The 25371-nt window shown below is 44.4% G+C and overlaps 1 long non-coding RNA gene across 1 annotated transcript in view; it reads left to right on the plus strand.

Moving 5' to 3' along the window:
- LOC107000224 (uncharacterized) overlaps window positions 1–23526 on the plus strand; it is a 40312-nt gene extending 16786 nt beyond the window's left edge. The window contains exons 2-4 of the long non-coding RNA XR_003719404.2: window positions 970–1075; window positions 18281–18347; window positions 22538–23526. This is a non-coding gene — a long non-coding RNA (uncharacterized LOC107000224). The remainder of the gene's footprint in view (window positions 1–969; window positions 1076–18280; window positions 18348–22537) is intronic.
- Window positions 23527–25371: the final 1845 nt, after the last annotated feature.

Consider the following 25371-nt stretch of genomic DNA (forward strand, 5'->3'; position numbering starts at 1 on the left):
ACTACAACCTACAACCTCCACCTCTCAGGTTCAAGCAATTCTTCTGCTTCAGCCTCTTGAGTAGCTGGGATTACAGGTGCCTACCACCACACCCAGCTAATTTTCATCTTTTTTCAGTAGAGACGAGGTTTCATCATGTTGGCAGATTGGTCTCGAACTCCTGACCTCAAGTGATCCACCCACCTCAGCCTCCCAAAGTGCTGGGATCACAGGTTTGAGCCACCGTTCCTGGTCAACCCCATCTTAAAAAAAATCAAAACAAAACAGTAAATGGTAGAGCTCCAGTTGAAGCCAGGTCTTCTCATTCCAAACTGTTAGCCTATGTGTAGTATTGCCTTTGTTTTCCTGCCTTTACAAAGGTAGTTGGGAGACATAGCCTCTGATATGACATCAGAACACCTTGAAACAATTAATTAAAAAGTGCAGATCAACCTGGTGGATGTGCATGGAGGTGCCCCAGAGTGGGGGAGGAAGGCAGAGGACGAGGTATGTGGGAGAAAGGGCTAGGAAGCAGAGTGAAGTGATTAATATTGGGTAGGTTGAACCAGGCTTCATGGGAGGCATTTTCAGCCAGGTTTCAGCTGATACATGCTTGATGACAGCAGAGAAAAATAACAGGGCAAGTCTGAGAATCGGGGATAATTTTTGAATGGCATGACTTTGTACATGGTAAGTCAGTTGTAAAAAAACAAACAAAGCAACAGCAACAACAGCAAAACTCCATCTCCTCTGAAATGTAGGAATTGCCCTGTTGAAGAGATGGGCTGTATCCAGGTCCTCAGGGTTTTGTTTGCGTGAACATTCAAGACCCAGAAAATCCTGGATTTTATCATGGTTTTCTGTTGTTAATTAATTGGGGTGAGTATGGGGGCATTTAATTTTTCTGGACCTTAATATCCTTATCTCTAAAATGAATGTGTATCCTCCAGAGTTCCATCTAGCAATAATATTTCTTCTCCTTTCTTTCAGGGCAGAGGACAATACCAGCCTCTGGCACACAGACGATGGTTGAGAAATGCTTGTTGGCTGGGTGTGGTGGTGCAAGCCTGTAATCACAGCACTTTGGGAAGTCAAGGTGGGCAAATTGCTTGAGTCCAGGAGTTCGGGACCAGCCTGGGCAACAGGGCAAACCTCATCTCTACAAAAATAAACAAAAAATTAGCCGGACATGTTGGTGCGCAACTGGGGTCCCAGCTGCTCAGGAGGCTGAGGTGGGAGGATCGCTTGAGCCCAGGAGGTTGAGATTGCAGTGAGCTGTGATTGTGCCACTGCACTCCAGCCTGGGAGACAGAGTGAGACCATGCCTCAAAAAAAAAAAAAAAAAAAAAAAGTTGACTTGAACTAATTAAAGGCAGTGGTATTAATTGAAAAACAAATTCTCCTCATGTGGGCATGTCCTGCTTGCTGTCTTGTTGCCTGTGCTCCATAGGTCATGTGGCCTTGCCCCTGAGTTATCCAGCTTGTCATCTCCTTGTTGAGGAAACCTCTCCCCGCCTTTCCACACAAAAATCACTTTGCTTCCCTCATTCTAAACTCTCCCTGGTATAGGCTCAATCTCTCTATGAATCCCTTGCATTCTTAATTCTTCCTCTGCCTTCTAGCTTTCCTGTTCTTAGGTATGGCTGAACTGGCGGTGTGCTTACTTTTCATTTTTCGTTTGATGAATGGATAGTGTCTCACTTGCTCTCTTCCTGGAGACTGAACACATGCCTGCATGAAGAGTGTGGAGGAAGCCATATGATTGAAGGGGCAATGTCTAGTAATGTCATGCCTTAATTGTAGGCTCAAATTTTAATGATGAATTAACTTCTTGAAAGTTGATCTTTAGGCCAGGTGCAGCGGCTCACACCCATAATCCCAGCACTTTGGGAGGGTGAGGCAGGAGGATCTCTTGAGCCCAGGAATCTGGGACCAGCCTTGTGACATGGCACAATGGCATCTCTACTAAAAATACAAAAAAAAAAAAAAAAAAAAAATCAGCTGGGCATAGTGGCGCACACCTGTAGTCCCAGCTACTTGGGAGGCTGAGGTGGGGAGATTGCGTGAACCTGGGAGGTTGAGGCTGCAGTGAGCTGTGATGTTGCCACTGCACTCCAGTCTGAGTGACAGAGCAAGACCCTGTCTCAAAAAAAAAAAGAAAAGAAAGTTGATCTTTAAAATGAAGTGTGTACAGTGAGAGGAATATTTCAAGGAGGAATGGTTCTTTCATATATTTGGTTTAAGCAGATTTATTTAGTATTATATATAAATCAACCATGTATTTGATGGACTTCTTCACTTTTCACTTGCATGGCTTAGCACCATACCTGCAAAGCCCAATCTTTCTTTCTTTTTCTTACCATAGGCATGAATACCATTTTATTATTATTATTTTTGAGATGGAGCCTCGCTCTGTCACCCAGGCTGGAGTGCAGTGGCATGATCTTGGCTCACTGCAACCTCCGCCTTGCGGGTTCAAGCGATTCTCCTACCTCAGACTCCCAAGTAGCTGGGATTACAGGAGCCCACCACCATGTCCTGCTATATATATATATATATATATATATATATATATATTTTTTTTTTTTTTTTTAGTAGAAATGGGGTTTCACCATGTTGGCCAGGCTAGTCTCGAACTTCTGACCTCAAGTGATCCATCTGTGTCAGCCTCCCAAAATGCTGGGATTACAGATGAGCCACTGTGCCCAGTCCCTCTCCTCTCCTCTCCACTCCCCTCCCCTCCCCTCCTCGCCCCTTCTCTCGTCTCCTCTCTTCTCCTTTTCACTCTCTCTCTCTCTCTTTTTAAAGAGCTTGAGTCTCTCTGCTCAAAATTTCAAACTCAGAAAGTTTACTCCCCTGGATTACTTTCATCTGGGCTTCTGAGCCTGCGTCAGAGCCTTGGAACCCAGCTGATCTACCTGTTTGTGGCAGTAGAGCGGCAGATGCCCTGGTTGGCCTCTGGTCTCCAGTCTCTCCTTGTTCCTCACTAACAGGCCTCCAGCTGGGCTTAGGGCCAGAGCCCCTTGAAGCTGAAGTGTCTACAACCCAGGTCTGGCCAAAAAGATATCCGTAGAAGCTTCCTCCGGGAGCTTTCAGGAGAGCCCCATTGTTTCCCTGATAAAAAGGGACAAGTCCAATCAGTACATGTGTTTTGCCCTTGACTCCTCCCCTTCTTTCTGTGTGGAGTATGAGCACCATGCTGGAGGAGCAGCCCAGCTTTCCATTGTGAGGAAGAAAGTCAGGCACTAAGAGTAGCGGAGAAAAATTAGAAGGAAGCTGGGACCTTGTTTTCTGTAAGCAACTGCTTCAGCCTTATCTTAAGACTTCTATAATGTGAAAAAAAAAAAAGAGAAAAAAACCCTATTTGGTTAAGTGCTGCGTTCAGTTACTTGCAGCTAAGTAAAATTTTAAATGATGCGGTGGCTCATACTTGTAATCCCAGCACTTTGGGAAGCCGAGGCAGCCTAATGACTTGAGGTCAGGAGTTCAAGATCAGCCTGGCCAACATGGTGAAACATTGCCTCTACTATAAATACAAAAAAAATTAGCTGGGCATTGTGGCGGGTGCCTGTAATCCCAGCTACTTGGGAGGCTGAGGCAGGAGAATCGCTTGAATCCAGGAGGCAGAGGTTGCAGTGAGCCAAGATCGCACTACTGCACTCCAGCCTGGGTGACAGAGTGAAACTCCATCTCAAAAGAAAAAAAAAAGGAAAAAGAAAGAAACCCTATCTCTACTAAAAATACGAAATTAGCTGGGTGTGGTGGCACGTGCCTGTAGTCCCAGCTACTCAGAGGGCTGAGACAGGAGAATCGCTTGAACTCGGGAGGTGGAGGCTGCAGTGAGTCAATGTTGCACCACTGCACTCCAGCCTGGACGAGACAGAGTGAGACTCCGTCTCAAAAAAAAAAAAAACAAACTTTTTTTTTTAACTGATGCAACTAGAAAATAGAGGAAAATGTGAAAATTATAGGCCTCAGGAAACACTTGACATATCTTGACAATATTGGCAGCCAAATGTAGCTGGTCGTTAATATATTTTGCCCGGTGTTGGTCTATCCAGAGTTTGTCAGTGATTATTTGGGTCCTCTCTTTCTTCCTTCCTTTCTTTCCTTCCTTCCTTTCCTTTTCAACAAATTTTGCTGAACAGCTTCTATATCTATGAAACAAAATAGCCGTATCTGCCTTCAAATAATTATACAAATCTATAATTATGGAACAATCTAAATACAATAAAAGAAAATACAGATGACAGTGAGGATATGTAATTGAGGCACCAGATCTGGTCAGGGAGCCTGAGGGGCTGAGGTCTGCTCTGAGACTAGAAGGATGAACAGGAGTTTATTAGGCAAAGGCGGTGGCCAGAGTGAAAAGCAGCAGCATGCATGAAGGCCTCAGGGCTGTAGAGAGCATGGTGCTTTTGAGGAACTGAAAGTAGTGCCCTGTGACTGAAATATTGAGAGTAAAAAAGAAAGTAGCACAAAATTAGGCTGGAGACATAAACAGGGGCCAGATGATGCTGGGCCCTGTGGTCAGTTTATATTAAGGATTTGGGTCTTTATCCTAGATGAATAGGAAGTCATGGAAGATTCTAAACCTGTAGGGTGACCTGACCAGATTTGAGTTTAACAAAACAAGTGCCATTCTAGTCATATGAACTAGAATGGACTAGAATGGAGATGTGAGGTGCAGGTGATGTGGGGAGCCCATTTAGGATACCAGACAGAGGATGTGGGCAAGGTGAGGGATGAGGGCAGCTTGGATTAAGGGGTGGCAGTGGAAGTGTAGAAAAGTTTTGGGATTTGAATACTATTTAAAATGTAAAACTTATAGGGCCTGGTGATGGAGTAGAAATAACTGTTGATGGGTGGAGGAGTTCCAAGAGGACTCCTCGATTCTGGCTTGCAAAACTGGATGTCCAGTAGGGGGTGGGGGTGGCATTTACTGAGAAAAGAAACCTGGAGGAGGCCTGAGTTGGGTGGGGGGCTTCATGATGAGTTCCCACTGAACACACCAAGCGTGAGGAGCCTGGAGACAGCCATGGGGCTGTGGGAGTAGGTGGTGTGAGTAGGATCTGGTGCTTAGCCGAGAGGTCTGAGCTGGAAGCATCAGCATTTAGATGGAGTGGATGAAGTCATAAATCATGAGATTATTTAAGGAGAGAAGACAGTGAACAGAGAAGGGGGCTTAGGACCAAGCTGATACCAAGATGAATAACCTTGTTTCCACCCTCAAGGAGCTATGGCTGCGTAGAGGTGATGAGCTATGCACGTATGTAATTATAGTATCGTCAGAAAAGGACTTATACTCTACCAATACCATAAATGATGCATTCGGAGGAGGGAAACATTATACCAGCTGAAGGGATTAGCAACAGCTTCATGGAAACACATTTAAGACCATCTTTTTTTTTTTTTTTTTTTTTGGCAGGGGGGCAGGGTCTCACTCTGTTGCCCAGGCTGCAGTGCAGTGGCATGATCATGGCTCACTGCAATCTGGAGCTCCTAGGCTCAAGCAATCTTCCTGCCTCAGCCTCCCAGGTAGCTAGGACTACAGGTGCGTGCCACAATTCTTTTAAAAAATTATAGAGATAGGGTCTTGAACTCCGGACTCAGGTGATCCTCTTGCCTTGGCCTCCCAAAGTACTGGGATTATAGTCATGAGCCACTGCACCCAGCCTTAAGACCATCTTTGTTGTATAGCTAGAATAAAGTGAGGCGGATGAGGGTAGCGATAGGCTTCCAAGTGGAAAGAGTGACTTGACAAAGAGTTTGAGGCTGAAAAACCAAGACCCATGGCAAATTTCAGGGAGTTCAGCTTATCTGGAGATAGGGTATAAGTGGGGAATCATTTAAAAGGTGAGTTGGAGCCAGACTGAGGAGGGCTGCAAAAATACCTGGCTGAGGTACTTGACCTGTAGGAGTGGGGACCTAACTAAGGTTTGTAGGACAAGTAGGGGGAGGGTGCCTTGACTAAAGCAGTGATTGAAGAAGACTCCTGGATTCCCATGTGGGAAAAAATATGTGTGTGTGTGTGTTTGTGTGTGTGTGTGTGTGTGTGTTTAGGAAACCTCATAGAATACAACCCTGGTAGTCCTGTGGGCCCACAGGAAATGGACAGTGGTTTGTCTCTGTTTCCCTGGAGACACACGCATGGTGTCTTGTCTTTGCCTCTCTCAGCTCTCCCATACTCTTTGCAGATCAGCTTTCTCTGTAAGGGCCTTGGCTTCTACTTTCCCTTCACTTGCTTTGCAGGAGGTTTGGGTTGCCATGGCACCCACTCTGACCCCGATCCACTGGATCTTATATCAGACCCCACCATCATTTGCTGCAGTCTCTCTGCTGATCATAGCATAAAGACAGGCTGTACCTTTTGGTGACTCCAAATTGATATTCTAGTCACAATCAGTACGATAATCTCCTGATCACATTTCCTGTTGGTGGGTAAGTCTAGCATTTGCACAGATTTGCTGGACACAACTTGACTCACATTGTTTCCACATTTGCTTAATAACAGGTTATTATCTGCTGTAAGAATGAGGACAGGAGCTGTTTGTCTTGTCTCCCACTGCGTCTATTGCCATATAACAAATTACCCCAAAACTTGGTGGCTTAACACAGTAGGCATTTATGATCTCACAGTTTCTGTGAGTTAAGGATTTGGAAGTAGCTTGTCTGGATGGCTGTGGTTTGGGTTGCTTATGAAGTTGCAGTCAGGATGTTGGTTGGGTTACAGTCATCTGAAAGCTTGAATGAAGCTGGAGGATCCACTTCCAAGATGGCGCACTCACATGGCTGTTGGCAGAAGGCTTCGGTTCCTTATGACATGGACCTTTCCATAGGGCTGCTTGAGTGTCCTCACGACATGGTAGTTGATTTTCCCCAGAACAATTGATCCAAGAGAGAGCAAGGAGGTGGACATACACTGCCTTTTATAACCTAGTCTCAGAAGTCATACATCATCACTATTGCTACATTCTATTTGTTAGAAGTGAGTCATTATGTCTGTCCCACACTCAAGGGAAAGAGGAATTAGGCTCCATCATTGAAGGGAAAATTGTAAAATAATTTGTAGATGTATTTTATATTTTTTATTTTCTTTGAGACAAAGCCTCACTGTTTTGCCTGGGCTGGAGTGCAGTGGTGCAAACACAGCTCAGTCAGCCTCAATCTCCTAGGCTCAAGGATTCCTCCCACCTCAGCTTCCCAAGTAGCTGGAACTATAGGTGTGTGCCACCATGCCCAGCTACTTTTTTATTTTTTGTAGAGACAGGGTCTTACTGTGTGGCCCAGTCTGGTCTAGAATTCCTGGGCTCAAGTGATCCTCCTGCCTCTGCTTCCCAAAGTGTTGGGATTACAGATGTGAGCCACCATGCCTGGCTGCAGATGTATTTTAAAACCACCACAGCCACCGTAACTTTAGCACCTATTATGGTGCCTGACATATAGCAGTTAATAATGGCTTGCAAAAGGAACAGTTGTTCTCTCTCCTAAACTTGATTCACTAGCACTGAAAGAGTGGCAGTCACTATAAGGCAAGCCATCATACCAAGGAATGGCCATTTCAGGCTTCATTCAGCTTTAGAGTCTTCCCATGTGTTGTTCTATCAGGAAATGGTGGGCCATTTTGAGAAGTCGCTTGGCCAAGAACACAAATATAGGCTGCTGAGATCCCTTTAGATGTTGGCATAAAACTAGCCAAAGAGAGAGGAGGTCTCAGAGGTTTGTAAGAGTTGAGTTCTGCTAGCGAATTAGAATTTTTATTAAATATTTATAATAGGGGCTTCTAATAAAATTATTAATACTATTATTTTGAGGAACAAATCCTTTATATTTAATATATCTCTGAAGACTTGGGATTATTTGTGTCTATAAGATCGAACAGGGCAGGGTGCGGGCCTGTAATCCCAGCTCTTTGGGAGGCTGAGGCAGGCAGATCACTTGAGATCAGGAGTTCAAGACCAACCTGGCCAACATGGTGACACTCTGTCTGAACTAAAAATACAAAATTAGCAGGGTGTGGTGGTGTGCGCCTGTGATGCCAACTACTTGGGAGGCTGAAACAAGAGAATTGCTTGAACACGGGAGATGGAGGTTGCAGTGAGCCGAGATTGTGCCATTGCACTGCAGCCTGGACAACAGAGCAAGACTTAGTCTCAAAAAAAAAAAAAAAAAAAATCAAATAGATTCAGGTCAGAGCAGGTGCTGTGGAACATAACCATGGTGGAGCAGGAGCACAACGGGGTTCTTTATTACAGTTCTTTGCATCCCAAGTATTCAAAGAGAAAAGAAGGTGGGTGTTAGGTGCTGCGGCCATGGACTTGACATTCAGTGGGGAGGAGTGCAATGAGCTGCAGCACTGTTTTGTTGTTATTGTTGGAGATGAGGTCCTGCTATGTTGCCCAGGCTAGAATGCAGTGGTTATTCACAGGCATGATCATAGCACACCACAACCTCAGACTCCTAACCTCAAGTGATCCTCCTGCCTCAGCCTCTCAAGTAGCTGGAATTGCAGGTATGTGCCACTGTACCTGGCTACAGCACCTTTAGAATCCACCATAGCTTTCATGCTGGAGCTGTGCTCTTCCTGGTCAGCCCATAGCCAATGACAGAGAATGGTGAGTGCAGGCCTAGCTATTTCTGTCTAACGTGGGACTTCTCAAATGGCTCCCTGTGGAGCTGACTGAGATTCTGTCACATCTGTCTTGTGATCCTAGGCTCTCCCTGCCCAGTTCTGCTGCCTCCTCCTTTATCTTCCATGGGTGTCTCCCTCTCCCCAGTGAGCCTCTTGCTCTCTTGGCTTTATCTCAGCATTCCGGAGGACATGAATGACACGGGAGGAATGAGGCCATGTGGTCATGATAACCATTGGAAGACCTACTGGGCAAGCCTTTAAGATCTTCTAGCTCAGGCTTTGAGAACTAGTGTCTGCTGGATGGGGATCTTGGCTTTAGAAACTTATTTTGGAAGGAATTTCCAAATTGCTTACATGATATTGTAGGCCAAGGTGGAAGTTTGGGCATCATTGTAGATGAGGGTACTGGTGTCAAGGCTCCCCAGGAATGGAGAAGAACAGTGCAAGGGGCTCACCAGACAAGCTCCTCAGAGCAGTCAGAACTGTGTTTCCCCAGTGCTGGGACACAGGGAGGCAGTCTCACTGTGCACTATTGCCATTTGCAGGAGGTGATAGAGCTTGCCCAAGGAAGGGGCAGGAGATTGCGGTGGTTAAGTGCTTTGGAGGCAAATAGGCCTGGGTGTGAGCCTGGCAGTGCTACCTACTAGCTTGGTGATGTTGGACATGTGACCTAAGCTCTTCATCTCTCAGCTTCCTCGTTGGGAAGATGGAGATGATAATATAAGTCTACTTCTTAGATTTGCTGGGAGGATTTTTAAAACTCCTTCTAAAATGCTCAGCATTGTACGTAATTGAATCAGGTAAAGTTCTCAGCTGTAAGCAACAGAAACTGACTCAGGTTGACTGAAATAGAAAAAAGAATGGATCAAAAAGCCAGTGGGCAGCTCCCAGAATCCCCAAAGAGGCTAGAAAGGCAGCTCAGAGAACAGATAGAAATAAGGGCAGTAGCCAGGGCCATAGTCAAAATCCTGCCATAAATCCAGCCTGGTGAGGATGCTGCTGCTGCCATCATTGATCGCTGGATGCCTTTGCTGTTTCCCGTCATAGAACCCAGACCCTGCCCTTGGCCTTGTTGCCACTGTTGCCTGGAAACGGGTGTGGCTGTCACCACTACCACTGCTAGCCCAGCCACCAGAATGGCTTCTCTGTGGTTCTCAGCCTCTTTTCTGCTTCCCCTCTCCTTCCCTTTCCACCTCTACTTTCCCCTTCCCCCTCTTCTTCCTCTGCCTCCTCACCTTCCCCCCTGTCTATTTCTTTCTCTATCCTTCTTCACATTTTCTCCGTCCACTGGCTAGTTATCCTCATCCATTAGCTGTACCAATTTTTTCCCATTAAAGGAAGAAATAGGCCAGGTGTGGTGGCGCACGCCTGTAATCCCAGCTATTCGGGAGGCTGAGGCAGGAGAATTGCTTGAACCTGGGAGGCGCAGGTTGCAGTGAGCCGAGATCGCGCCATTGCACTCCAGCCTGGGCAACAAGAGCGAAACTCCGTCTCAAAAACAAAGCAAAACAAACAAACAAAACAACAAAAAAGGAAAAAATACATGACCCAATGCTCCTTCTTCAACTTCCTTCCTATCTTCTTTCCTTCTTTAAATGTCTGGAAAGTTTATTTTTATTCCTCACTTCAATCTGTCCTCCACCTCTTTAATTCACTGTAACTGCCCTTCCCAAGGTCACCAGTGACCTCTCCATTGGTTTGCCAAGACTGACTTTTCTATCCTCCTCGACCTCTTGGGAACACTTGATCTTGTTGACTATGACCTCCCTTTGAGACTCTTTCCTGTTCTCGGCTTGATGATGCCATGCTTTTCTGGCTTCCTCCTTTCTCGGACCTGATTATCTTGATATTCTTTGTGGGCTTTTCCTTATAACAAAATACTACAAACTGTGTGTCTTCAGCAACAAAACTGTATTGTTTCATAGTCCTGGAGCTTGCAATTTGGAGATTAACATGTTGGCAGGACTTGTTCCTTGGCTTGTAAAGCATCACCCTGATCGGTGCCTTCATCTTCTCGTGGTGTTCTCCCTGTTACATGCCTCGGGTTCAAATGTTTCCTTTTTATAAGGACGCCAGTCATATCGTATTAGCTCCCCTCCTCTACCATAACTTCATTTCTGTTGCTTATAACAGAATACTTGAAACTGGGTAATGTATTTACTTATTTATTTATTTTGAGAAGGAGTCTTGCTGTGTTGTCCAGGCTGGAGTACAGTAACACAATCTTGGCTCACTGCAACCTCTGCCTCCCAGGTTCAAGCAATTCTCTTGCCTCAGCCTCCTGAGTAGCTGAGATTACAGGCACACACCACTACACCTGGGTAATTTTTGTATTTTTAGTAGAGATGGGGTTTTGCCATGTTGGTCAGGCTGGTGACGAACTCCCAACCTCAGGTGATCCACCTGCCTTGGCCTCCCAAAGTGCTGGGATTATAGGCATGAGCCACCATGCCTGGCTGAAACTGGGTAATTTATAAAGAAAAGGAATTTATTTCCTACAGTTCTGGAGGCTGAGAAATGCAAGGTCAAGGGGCCACATCTGATGAGAACCTTCTTGCTGGTGGGGACTCTGTGGAGTCCTGAGGCAGCGCACGGCGTCACATGGTGAGGGCGTGGATGTGCTAGCTCAGGGCTCTTCCTCTTGTTATAAAACCACCAGTCCCATTCCCATGATAACCCAGGAATCCATCACCCCATGAATCCATGAATGAATTCATCCCTTCAGGAGGGCAGAGCCCTCATGACCCAATCCCAATCGTCTTTTAAAGTCCCCGTCTTTCAATACTGCCACAGTGGGGATTAAGTTTCAATGTGAGTTTTGGAAGGGACTGACATTTAAAGCATAGCACTCATCTTAGCTAATCACAGCTACGTTGGCTCTATTTCCAAGTAAGCTCCCATTCTAAGGTGCTGGGGGTTAGCACTTCAGCACATAACATTTAGGGGAACACAGTTCGATCTATAGCACTCTTTAAACGTTGCTTTCCTTTGGCCATGTTCTTAGGCTCCTCCCCTGAGAAACTTTATCCAAACTCATGGCTTTAATGACCATACCACCTTAGAATGATGCTACCCCAGAGTGTTTCTCAAACCCAGTTCTCTCCCTCAGTTCTGGAGGAACAGATCTGATTACCCAGCAGTTATATTTGGATATTTACAGGTCCCTTTTTTTATTCATTTTATGAGTCAGGATCTCACTCTGTTGCCCAGGCTGGAGTACAGTGGTAAGATAATGGTTCACAGCAGCCTCAAATTCCTGAGCTCAAGCCATCCTCCTGCCTCAGCCTCCTAAGTAGCTAGGACTACGGGCATGTGCCACCATGCCCAGTTAATTTTCTTATTTTTGTAGAGATGGGTGTCTCTCTATGTGGTCCAGCTAGTCTTGATCTCCTGGGCTCAAGCAATCATCCCACCTCAGCCTTCCAAAGTGCTGGGATTGTAGGAATGAGGCACTGACCAAGTCCTTTGTGTAATGTTTCAGATTGAATTTATCTTTTCCTTAAAGCTGCTGCTTCTCCTGAGTTTCTGATCTCAGAGACTGGCCCCATCATCTACCTTGCTCTACCATGGTGGGAGACCACCCTGGAGGCTTGCCTCAGTTTATCAGTCCCACCCCTTCCAGTCACCATGTCCTTCAATAGCATCACATGTTTCTTTTTTTTCCTCTCTCTCTCTTTTTTTTTTTTTTTTTTTGAGACGGAATGGTCTCGCTCTGTCAACCAGGCTGCAGTGCAATGGCGTGATCTCGGCTTCCTGCAACCTCTGCGATTCTCCCACATCAGCCTCTGAGTAGCTGGGATTACAGGCAACCCGCCATCATGCCTGGTTAATTTTTGTATTTTTGTAGAGATGGGGTTTTGCCATGTTGGCCAGGCTGGTCTTGAACTTCTGACCTCAGGTGATCTGCCTGCCTCAGCCTCCCAAAGTGCTGGGATGACAGGTGTCAGCCACTATGCCCAGCCTATTTTTATTTTTTGAACTGAACATTCCTTCATACTTGTTTTATATGGTCAGTATACTACATTGGTAGCAATGATTCATTTTGTTAGTCATGAAACAAACAACAACAACAAAAAAACAATTCTTACATTTTACTTTGTTTCTCAGAAGTGAAAGATGTTTTAAGAATATGTTTTCATGAGATTTGCCAAATATTTTTCATTGCACAATAGCTTTTTTTTTTTTTTTTCCTCTTCCTTTTGGAGAATTATTGGGTTGATGAAGCTTTTGAGATAGGTAAGAACAGATGTGCTGACACAGTTTGGGAAAGCAAAAACAATTTAACTTGAAGAAAAGCCCCTAGAGAAATGACACTCTCCCAAGGATGTTCGAAACCCAGTTATAGGAAGTACTGTCTTCAGCCGACAATGTGATTTGGGTTAACAGCCAGCAGAGCTGGGGGAAACGCTGACAGTCCTCCAAATACCACAATGCAGTGTTAGAATCAGACTCGCTATGTTGAAATTTAAGAGGATTTACATTTTAATTACTTGCTCAAAATTTGCCCTCACAATTGGTCCTTTAGGCGAATGTTAATCCCATTTACTTCTCTCTAATTTTAATGCTCCAAACCCCACCAATTTAGAGAAGGAAGAAGTGTTCTTTCAAGTTTTTTAAGTGGTTTATTATATGATGTGAGAATTTTTTTTTCCTTAAAATGATATAAATGTTCAGTCCAAACATGGAGGTACCACATAGGAGAAATGGAATTGAGGAATACCAGCTGAAAAAGCTCTTATTCACCCTCTCGTTCAATCCCAGCCTCACAAATTAGAAAACAAACCCAGAGAGGCCGAGAGACTTACTTAAAGTCACATGGTTATTCATAGATCTAGAAGTCACACTTTCTGGTGCCTGAACCAAAAGTCCACTGTAGTAAAAATTATAGTCAACATTTACGGAGCACTTGCTAAGCACTAGGCTCTGGGCTAAATGCTTTTCAAAACTTTCAACAGTTCACAAAATCAATGAAATAGAAAGTATTTCAAATGTAAAAGAAAAACATAGTCAGTCCTCTCTAACAATTTTTCTGTGGATGTTTCATTTGCTTTCTTAAACAGAAGCTGCTGACGTACATGCCTTTCCTCCCTTCCAGATTCCAAGTCTGCAAAGGGCTCCTAGGTGTACTCCACTGAGCTGTGTTTTGAAAGCTAAATCAGCATTAACTTATTCACAACAAAAGCCTGATCTATTTCTATTAAGGCTGCAGAGAGGTTTGGAAAGCACAGATTTCTCCCCGTTTTTCCTCCCTTAGTTTGTTCACCAATTACTTCTTCCCTCTCTTCCTTCTTTTTCCCTTCCCTCCCTCTCTCCCCAGCTTCTCCCACTTTCTTTCCTCTCTCTGTCTCCCTCCCTTTCTTTCTTCCATTCTAGAAAGTGAGGTATTTTCCAGCACCTGTAATCTGTACACTTTGGGAGGCCGAGGTGAGAGGATTGCTTGAGGCCAGGAGTTTGAGATCAGTCAGGGCAACATAGCAAGACCCTACAGCAAATTTTTTGTATAAAAAATTTAAAAATTAGGCAGGCTTGGTGGCACATGCCAATAGTCCCAGCTACTTGGGAGGCTGAGGCAGGAGGATCACCCAGAATTTCGAGGCTGTGGTGAACTATGATTGCCCATGGCACTCCAACCTGGATGACAGAGTGAGACCCCATCTCTATAAAAAATAAAAAATGAAGAATAAAGATAATCCCAGCACTTTGGGAGGCTGGGGGTGGCCAGATCACCTGAGGTCAGGAGTTCGAGACCAGCCTGGCCAACATGGTGAAACCCCATCTCTACTAATAGTACAAAAATTAGCTGGGTGTGGTGGCACACGCCTGTAATCCCAGCTGCTCGGGAGGCTGAGGCAGGAGAATCGCTTGAACCTGGGAGGCAGAGGTTGCAGTTAGCCCAGATTGTGCCACTGCATTCCAGCCTGGATGACAGAGTGAGACTCCATCTCAAAAGAAAAAAAAAATGGAAGTGAGGTATTAAGGACTCTTCTCTGTTGTGATTCAAAACTCCTTTTGATTTGTCTTAAACACGTAGAACGTTGGAAATGCTGGGGCCTTAAGCATCATCCAAAGGGGAGTGGAGGCTAGAGAGGTAAAGGATTTTGCCTGAGGTCAACTAAATGAAATCCTACCAAGATCAGACAGTGACTATAAAGCAAAACTCCAATCAACACCAAGAGGAAAGCTACCAGAATAGCAAAGGCAAAGTCTAATTGGTTCTGGAGGTGTTATCCTTTTTAAATGACTTAATTCAATCTCAAACCAGCAAGCTCTTCACCTTCACTTGAAGGAGTGTAGGATCTTTTATCAGGAGCTTAAGAATGAAAAGCAAACTTCTAATCACTTTTTGAAACCCAGCTCTTCAAAATCCCCAGAGTTGAGGGCCAGGTAATGAGTGGGGCTTACACAGAGTAGGTTCTCAGAGATATAAGGGTTGGGACTTGGAAATACACATGACAGGCGGAGACAGAAATTTTATTAACCTGTACCTTAAAGTCCTTTAAAAAGACATTTGATTGTGGAATGAAACCAACACATTGAGAAGACTCAAAGTGGGGAGAACTTGAAATTAGTTTTGCACTTTCGAATCCCAGGTTTCCAGGCCCTCCATCCTCAGTGCTTGGCTGGTGAGATTCTGAACGCTGGGCTGTTTGTTTTCCCATCCCAATAACTTCAGCAAAGGAATCTCTGAAGTCCTGTGTGGAAGCTCAATGCATGGACCAGGCAGGAGGATCGCTTGAGGCCAGAAGTTTGAGACCAGCCTGGGCAACATAATGACACCCCCTTCGCTAGACAAATCATAATAATAATAATAAAATATAATAATATTATTATAATAAAGAACCAGCGAGAGAGTGAGCCTGGGAGGTAAGTAGCATGCCACAGATCACTTAGCAATCTAGAAACAGATTCTGAATTCTAGGTCCCACTCAGAGAAGGAGAAGGAGAAAGTGTGGCAGCCCTGACTTTTGTTCTTCAGAGGCAGCTTTGTATGGTGGAGATTGCCTGGAGCCAGGAGATAAGGCCATGTACTTTCTGGGCCTCAATAACTTCCCTTGTAAAATGAGAAAGAATTGGTCCACATCACTGCCAACTTCCTATCTATATGTAAGAACCATGTGACTTTAGAATCATATTCAAATGGTAAAATGACATGTGATCTAATTGATTGATTGTTTTTTATTGTCCTAATTTCCCCCCTCCATCCTGGTTTGTGGTTTGGCCGAAATGACTGAATTTAGGGAAATATCTTTGATGTCCCAAATTACCTGGAGGAATTTCTTCTCACAATTTTTCTCAAACGCCTTTAGGACTGCTGCATTTTTTTGAGATCCTTGCCTAGAAAACAATCTAGGAGCAGAACACGATGAGAGGTCAACAGCATTTTTTTTTTTTAAGATGGAGTCTTGTTCTGTTGCCCAGGCTGGAGTGCAGTGGCACGATCTTGGCTCACTGCAACTTCCACCTCCCCGGTTCAAGCAATTCTCCTGCCTCACCCTCCTGAGTAGCTGAGGCCTTCCACCATACCCAGCTAATTTTTGTATTTTTAGTAGAGGTGGGGTTTCTCTTTGTTGGCCAGGCTAGTCTTGAACTCCTGATCTCAAATGATTCACCCATCTTGGCCTCTCAAAGTACTGGGATTACAAGGCGTGAATCACCATGCCCAGCCTTTTTTTTTTTTTTGAGACAGAGTCTTGCTTTTGTCACCCAGGCTGGAGTACAGTGGTGGGATCTCAGCTCTCTGCAACCTCTGCCTCCCAGGTTCAAGCGATTCTCCTGCCTCAGCCTCCTGAGTAGCTGGGATTACAGGCGTGTCCCACCATACCTGGCTAATTTTTGTATTTTTAGTAGAGACAGGGTTTCACCATGTTGGCCAGGCTGGTCTCGAACTCCTGACCTCAAATGATCCACCCACCTTGGCCTCCCACAGTGCTGGGATTATAGGTGTGAGCCACCGCACCCCGCCTGTTCAGCAGTATTAGTGAAATGTTTCCCCACCATGTTCAGTCTAAAGCCACACTTCTTCACGCCTACCAAGCGCTGCACTTTCTGGATCCTCCTTCCTTTCCAGCCTCCTATCATATCCTCTCTCCTCATTTAATTTATTTTGGACACACAGGCTTTCCTTTAGTTCCTCAAAGGCACAAAATTCTTTCCTAACTCAGGACTTGCGAGTTAGGAAGTCCTGAGTTAGGACTTTTTGGTGGCTTCCCTCATTTTTGGTTGCTTGGATGATTCAGGCCTGAATACCACATCATCAGTTGGGCCTCCACTGGTATTAATATTTGGACCTCCACTGACCACCTCATCTAAACTGAAATTGGACCACCCTATCCTTTCTCTTCAGAGCCCTTAACATTATTTGTGTGTTTAATATCTGCTTCTCTAACTAGACTGGAAAGTCCATGAAGTCAGAGGCTATCTCTTTTTTGTTCACCACTGCATTTCCTAGCATGTAGTAAGCCCTCAATAAATATTTGCCGGCCTGGCGTGGTGGCTCACCCCTGTAATCCCAGCACTTTGGGAGGCCCAGGCGGACAGATCACTTGAGGTCAAGAGTTCGAGACCAGCCTGGCCAACATGATGAAACCCTAGTAAAAATACAAAAATTAGCCAGGCGTGATGGCGAATGCCTGTAATCCCAGCTACTTGGGAGGCGGATGCAGGAGCATAGCTTGAACCCAGGAGGCAGAGGCTGCAGTGAGCTGAGACTGCACCACTGTACTCCAGCCTGGGTGACAAAACGAGACGCGTTTCAAAAAAAAAAAAAAAAGAAAAAAATTTACTAAATAAATGAATGAATGCATTCACAGAACATTCCCAGCACAATCTGCTTTTATTGGTTGTTTCTATATGACACAATCTACATAAACACTTAGTGAAATTGCCACGTTGACCCTGTTTTGGTATTGTGGGAACAGCTATTGGCCCTTGGATAAGTTGGCAAGGATTCCAATGTGTGTTTATTCAAACTGAATGGGCCTGTTTAGGGGCTCAGTAAGAACCCCAGGAGCCAGTTAATGCAAACTCAGTTCTCTCAATCTGACTTCTTGTAAAATTTCAGAGACATTCTCTTGGCCAAGAAGATAACTGAGATTTCAAGTTAGAACTGTAGTATCCTTAAGAGAGAAAATCAAGTGACTCTCAAGTGACCGATTTTGCCTGAGTAAAATCGGAATTAAATCATATGTGGAATTACGACAGAGTCACTGGATGGCAATCAGTTTTGTTTTGTTTTTCTGGGACCACATGAAAAAGAGGTTATTTATTAAGAATGGAATAGTTCCTTTAAAATTCTGTAGCAATCATGTCTCTCTCTTTTTTTTTTCCTTCCAGTCCATGGAAAGTGTTATCTCAGGCAGCTTTGTGCAGGAAGTTGGGTTTATCACTTCCTCACAGTTGCAGTTTGTCTAGGACTTAGCTACATGCTATCAGATTGCATCAAAATGTAGGCCTTTGTGTGTTTAACTCATCAAAGGAATGGGCCCTCAGGACTTGATATCACTTCACTGCATACGCAGCCATGTAGCAAAACAAAGCCTATCTAAACAGGACACAACTATTTCTGTTGTACGGCAGCTCCGCTAGCTCGCGCTTTCAGAAATGGTTGGGTTTTGGGTTTCAGGTGTCTGCACTGTTTCACTTCTTGTTTTTATATTTATATCTTTTTAGAATTGCAGCCATTTGCCTGGTTATGTGCAAGGAAGGAAAACCCAAAATATTACCTATGAGAGAGGAGGTAAGATTGCCCCAATCCAGTGTCAGTTGGAGGTAGCACTAACCCTTACCTCATCTTCTTGCTATTCACTTGAGAACTCAGTTGCTGCAGTCTCAGTAGTCTGGGCTTCAGGGCTGGCCATGTGGGGGTTTCAAACCTTGACTTCTCTGCGTCCTGGGGTAATTATTTCACCTCTGAGCTTCAGTGTTCCCATCTGAAAAATGAAGTTAATAATAGCACCTGCCCCATAGCTTCATGACATGGAATAAATGATATGGATTAAAGAATATATGAAGAGCGCTTGTAAGAAGTGCTCCCCATGGGAGGGATATCAGGATTTTAAAGCCTGAGGGGATACCACACCCCAGGCCCTGCGAGAGCAGCAAGACAAGCAGGCAAGGCAGCCAGTCCCAGGCTGGGCAGTTTCTCAGGCTGTACTTCCACCTTTGGGGCCTCATTACTATTTTCTTCTCCGTGGAGTTCCCTCTTCTCTGTGGTGGGCTTTCTGCCAGATGCTGCCTCTATTGGCGGCCACAGGAAGCCAATGCAACTGTGAAGTAATACTTCTGCCTCAGGCCTGGCTCCGCCCTGTTGACCAAGGGTTTTTAGATCTGCTCAGCCAACTCTTTTTAATGCCTTGCCTAAAAAGGACTTCTCACCCAGCCCTGCTGCACTAGGATATGGCTGGCTGCCCCGGAGGCTTCGGACAGAAAGTTTTCTGGAGAGCGAAAGGGTGGAGCGGACGTCTCCCTCTGAGCTCAATTCTTCAGGAGTTTGGGGTATCGCTTTGTGGCAAGTCTCTCATATGATGCTCATTTACCAAAAGCAGGTGTCAAAGGAAGAGGGAGAGAGCTTGATGCTATACAATCTCTTTGAGCCACTGGAATAGAATGAGGCACTCTTTAAAAAATGATTTGCATCAGGAAGTATGCGAACTTTCACAGGCCTATGACCGGAAAGAAATTTAAGTTACACCTAAAAAACTGTATGCTTTAAGAAGGTAAATGGTTTTGCTTTTTTAAAATCTGAAACGATTTTGCATAGAAAATTGAAACCAGCCTAAGGGTTTGTTGCTGCTTTTTTTTTTTTTTTTTGCCTCACTTGGCCAGAGAGACTTTATTGCTTCTTTATACATCAGTTATTCACTGATAGCTTGCTATCTTCATAGCTTCCTGCCATCCAGCCCCTGAGGCGGCAGGTGTCCTGTGAGCCACACTCTGCCTCAGCTGTTCAGAGAATCACTTTGGACACCAGTCACCTCCATTCAGTGCCGCTAGCTTAGGGTTGGTGCCACAGGTTCCCATCCATTGGATTTTGCCTCTATCTAGCCCCTGGCATGGGCTGTTAGGCTGTCTTTTCAGCTTTTGCCCTTAGTATAATAGCACATGATACTGTGAAATAGCCACAGCCACTCAGATCGGTTTCTTAGACTCCTCTTAATGGCCACAGGGTCAGTTTCACCTCACCCTCAAATCCTAAGCAGCACACAGATTCCCTGTGTGGCTCTGGTATCCTGGGCTTCCCCTTGACTAGGAATAGAGTTGGGACATTTGCCTACAGCCCTCTTAGGATAAGTGTGACTGCTAAGTGAAGACCAGCACTTTCTGTTAGACTGATGAGATTAAACTTCTTTTTTTCCAATTATAAAAGCAATTAATGTGTTTTCTTTACACACACACACCCCCATGCACAAAAATGCATAAAGTTTAAATTTTAAGACCTTCATATTAAGGCTCCTAATGATAATTTGTTTGTTGGATGCTGTTCTAAGATTTATTTCAGTACAATAAAAGCATTATAAAAAAGAAAAAGATAATGGGATGTATACATACTCTTCTGAAACTTACATGATTTCCTTCATAGTATATGTTGTATAGATTTAAATGTCAGTCTACACAGATTTACCTTCTTATTTTGAGCAGCTCTGGCTATTCCACAGAATGATGTGCTATAATTTATTTACTCAATTCCTTATTGGTGGGCATTGGACTATTTCAGACTTTTTGTTTGTTTGTTTTGTTTAACAAACAGTACAGTACCACTGAACATCCTTGTGCAAACAGCTTTGTGCTTATGTGTATTTCTGTAGAATTGTTGGGTTAAAGGTACAGACCCTTGAAATTTTAATATGCATTGCTAAATTGAGTACCAGTGTACCAGCTTGCAATCAACCCAAAAGTCTGAAAGGTCCTGTTTCCCCAAACATGTATCAGCTCTAGTATTAGCAAATTTTATAGAGCTGATAGGCAAAAAAAAAAAATGTTTTCATTTGTGTTTCCTTTGTTATTCACAAAACCGAGCATCTTTTAAAGATGTGTTTTGGCTACGTGTATCTCTCCTCTGCGTTTTCTGTTTGTATTGTTTGTCCATTGAAAAGTTGGACAAATGAACCAAAGTTGGACAAAGCTGAATTGTCTTTTTAATGACCTGAGCATCAGTTAGGATGTTTTGGGCTATAAATACAGAATTCTTGCTAAAAGGTGGCTTATATTTATTGCTTATTATATTCCAAACACAGTGTCTGGATGGAGGTAGGGCATTCCAGGGCTGGGAAGTGGCTTATTGATCTTGCACACAGACTCTTTCTGCTATGTTTTACTCAGCTTGTCCTCTTGTGGTTCCAGACGGCTGCCACAGTTCCAGTCATCACATAACAACCATCTCCAAAACCCAAAAAGCCACTCCCCAACCCCCAAATCCTCAAGCTTCTCTTTTGATCATGGAGTAAAACTCTTCCTAGCAGCTTCCTTGCAGACATCAGCACCCCTCCTTCCCTCAGGTCTCATTGGCCAAGATTGGGTCACGTGTCCCTTTCCAAGCCAAGATGCCGATGCATCTGCTAATTTTTTTTTTTTTTTTAGACAAGGTCTGTTGCCCAAGCTGGAGTGCAGTTGCATGATCTTGAGTCACTGCAGCTTCCACCTCCTGGGTTCAAGTGATCCTCCCACCTCAGCCTCCCAAGTAGCTGGGACCACAGGGGCATGCCACCACGCTCAGCTAATTTTTCATGGAGATGGAGTCTTGCTATGTTGCCCAGGCCGGTCTTGAACTCCTGGACTCAAGTGACCCACCTGCCATGGCCTCTCAAAGTGCTAGGATTACAGGTGTGAGGCACCGAGCCTGGGCCTGCATCTGATATTTTAAATAAAAATTTCCCCCTTTAGTTATCACGTCTCCTGAATTAGTTGAAGCAGGCACATGCAATTTGACTGTAATGCAACAATTTGAATTTAGGGGCAAATGCTGTATGCTATGCCTAAAATATAAGGATTGGGCCAGGCATGGTGGCTCACGCCTGTAATCCCAGCATTCTGGGAGGCTGAGGTGGGCAGATCACTTGAGGTCAGGAGTTTGAGGCCAGCCTGATCAACATAGTGAAACCCCGTCTCTAATAAAAATACCAAAATTAGCCAGCTATGATGGCACGCGTCTGTAATCCCAGCTATTCAGGAGTTTGAGGGAGGAGAATTGCTTAAACCTGGGAGATGGAGGTTGTAGGAAGCCAAGATCGTGCCACTGTACTCCAGCCTAGGCGACAGAGTGAGATTCTGTCTCAAAAAAAATAAAATATAATAAAATATAGGCCGGGCGCGGTGGCTCAAGCCTGTAATCCCAGCACTTTGGGAGGCCGAGACGGGCGGATCACGAGGTCAGGAGATCGAGACCATCCTGGCTAATATGGTGAAACCCTGTCTCTACTAAAAATACAAAAAACTAGCCGGGCGAGGTGGTGGGCGCCTGTAGTCCCAGCTACTCGGGAGGCTGAGGCAGGAGAATGGCGTAAACCCGGGAGGCGGAGCTTGCAGTGAGCTGAGATCCAGCCACTGCACTCCAGCCTGGGCTACAGAGCGAGACTCTGTCTCAAAAAAAAAAAAATAAAATAAAATAAAATAAAATAAAATAAAATATAAGGATTGTTGGCTTTGAATGATGTATCTTTAAAGACTAAATGTATGAGTTGAACATGAGCAGCCCAGCTCCATAATATCTGGCCACTCTCAGTAAGTCATAATGTCACCACTCAGCTCCCAGAAGTAGGATAACTCCATGGCCTTCTCTTCCAGGCAGCCAAAGGTAGAAGGATTGCCTCTCATCTTTGTAGCCACTGTTAGCCCAGCCAGGGTCCACTGGTGGAATTTCTAGACTTCTCCAGATGAGATGAGGGAGATTGTTTTCTTAAGGGTTGTAACAATATCTACCTTCTTTGACAGATGCTGAGCTCTGACTGGAACCATGAGAAGCTGTAACCCTCTTCATCTCTTTTGGGCCAAGGATCTGCCCTCTTCTGACACTGGGCAGAGTAAGAATGGGAGGTGGCAGTTACAGTGTATTTTTGCTTTGTTTATGTCTGGTGAGTCAGCAAATCTCAGTCAGAGGAAATAGAAACCAATCTCAGTTATACCTTTGTAACTAGCAAAATGTCTTTTGATTGGACTAAGAGACCTCCTCGGGTTCACATTCTCTACTTTCAGAGTCTTGCTGGCATCTTCTGGGTACCAAGGCACTCAATTTTGGCTATGGACATGGAGGCTGCGTTCCAGAATCATTTCGGTGATTTTTATCCTTCTCCTTTGAGCTACATTTTTTTTTTTTTTTTTTTAAGACGGAGTTTTTCTCTGTCATCCAGGCTGGCATGCAGTGGCACGATCTTGGCTCACTGCAACCTCCGCCTCCCGGGTTCAAGCGATTCTCCTGCCTCAGCTTCCCAAGTAGCTGGGATTACAGGCGCCTGCCACCACGCCCAGCTAATTTTTTTATTTTTTGTAGAGACAGGGTTTCACCATGTTGGCCAGGCTGGCCTCGAAATTCCTGACCTCAGGTGATCCACCCGCCTTGGCCTCCCAAAGTGCTGGGATTACAAGCGTGAACCACCGCGCCCGGCCCCTTGAGCCATTCTTATTTTCTCTATAACAACTCCAAAATGAAAGTTCAAGCAAATGGCATTCCCCCTCTGCTTCCCTCCTTCCCCTATTCCCTATCCCATGATGAACACAGCAGTTACAGTGATACCTAAACTGGGTGTTTATTAGGCTGAGGAATGTATTTGCTTTCATTTTTAATAATAGAGAATCCCGGACAGCTATTATTCAGATGTATTCCTAATTGTTTTGTTTCCAGGTATTATTGTATATGGACTTAAAAATTTTCCTTTCCAATTTCTTGTTGCTAGTGTCTAGAAATAAAATTGATTTTTGTGTGTTGACTTTGCATCCTGCTGTTTGTTTTAGTAGCTTTTTTTGTGTGTAGATTCCTTAGACTTTTCTGCATACATAGTCATACTCTGAACAGAGACATTTTTACTTTTTCCTTTCCAATTTGGATGGAAAGATGCCTCCTGCAGGCAGCCAGCTTGATGAGTAGTCACATGGTTTCAGTCTGGAAGCTGCTCACCCCTTGACTGGACTGCTTCAAGCAGTGAAATCCCTGTGCAAGCGATGGTCTTTTCTTGCTCTTTGGCTCTGTGCATGCTTTTTGTGCTTTTTATTCCTCCTAGCTGAGTCTTTCCTTCCGAACTTGAGTTTGATTTGAAAAATCAAACAGGTTCACTTAGAGAAAGTTTTTAGTGTCCAGTTAACTTCTAAGGCATTTTCCTTCTGGCTAAATGACAAATCTGCCATTCCCAAGCCATTGACCACCTCACCTTTTCCGTTTCCTTCTTTGGTTCTCTATGCAGCTGTTGGAATGATTCCCTCCAGACTCACCAGCCAGTCTGTCCACTGGCTGTTCCCTGATTTGTGCCAAGAAACCGTTCACCAGCAAGTTATCTGGTGTCCTTGCCAAATGAAGGTCTGGGACTTGTTTTGCCCCCGCTGCCCAAAACTTTAAATTTCCTTTATCAAGTAGCTTCTCATGCTGGGAAAAACCAGTTGGTCTCTACTGCTCCCTCCCTGTTTCAGCTTCTTCAAATTGCTTGATGGTACCTTTGGTGCTTTATCTTAACCACTTGTACACTTGCATTGTTGAAATATTTTATCCTCTAAGTACCACTTATTCTTTGTAATTATTTTTCCTTCCTTCCTTCCTTCCTTCCTTCCTTCCTTCCTTCCTTCCTTCCTTCCTTCCTTCCTTCCTTCTTATTTTTTTTTGTGAGATGGAGTCTTATGCTGTGGCCCAGACTGGAGTGCAGTGGTACCATCTTGGCTCACTGCAACCTCTGCCGCCTGGGTTCAAGTGATTCTCCTGCCTCAGCCTCTTGAGTAGTTGGGATTAGAGGTGCTGGCCACCATGTCTGGCTAATTTTTGTATTTTTAGTAGAGATAGGGTTTCACCATGTTGGCCAGGCTGGTCTCAAACTCCTGACCTCAGGAATTTGATCCACCCACCTCGGCCTCCCAAAGTGCTGGGATTACAGGCGTGAGCCACGGCGCCTGTCCTGTAGTTATTTTTATTTATTTTCCATTTATCTACTTCAGGGATTACTTCTTTTTTGTTTAGTTTCTTTCATTTTTAAAATGAAAGGATAATATAATATCCAAGCTCTGTAATAATTCTTAGATTTCCTTTATGGAATAGTGGTGTAAGATTATTTAAAGCCCGTGGAACTGTTTTTAGCAGATTATAGTGAAAGAACAGCTTACCATAGCTATACAGAAGTATACCCAAGGGTCAGGATGAAAATGTGCCCAGGGAGGGCCACTTATAAGCACAGGGTAATCCTGGATTTTTGTTCTTCCTTTTTCACTTTTTACAGTTTGCTTTTGTATTTCCTTGCCTTCAACACCACGTTGTTTTCCTTGAATCCTTTTTCTTTTTGGAAAACAGCATGGATAAGTGGAAAAATATGAACTCTGGAATATAAACATACCTGAATTTCTTTCTTTTTTTTTTTCTTTTTTTTGAGGGAGTCTCACTCTGTTGCCAAGGCTGGAGTGCAGTGGTGTGATCTTGGCTCACTGCAACCTCCACCTCCCGGGTTCAAGAGATTCTCCTGCCTCAGCCTCCAGAGTAGCTGGGATTACCAGGCACGCACCACCATGCTTGGCTAATTTTTTGTATTTTTTTTAGTAGAGACAGGGTTTCACCGTGCTAGTCCGGCTGGTCTCTA

The sequence above is a fragment of the Macaca mulatta genome, chromosome 9 (genome assembly GCF_049350105.2).
Source record: "Macaca mulatta isolate MMU2019108-1 chromosome 9, T2T-MMU8v2.0, whole genome shotgun sequence".
NCBI lineage: Eukaryota > Metazoa > Chordata > Mammalia > Primates > Cercopithecidae > Macaca > Macaca mulatta.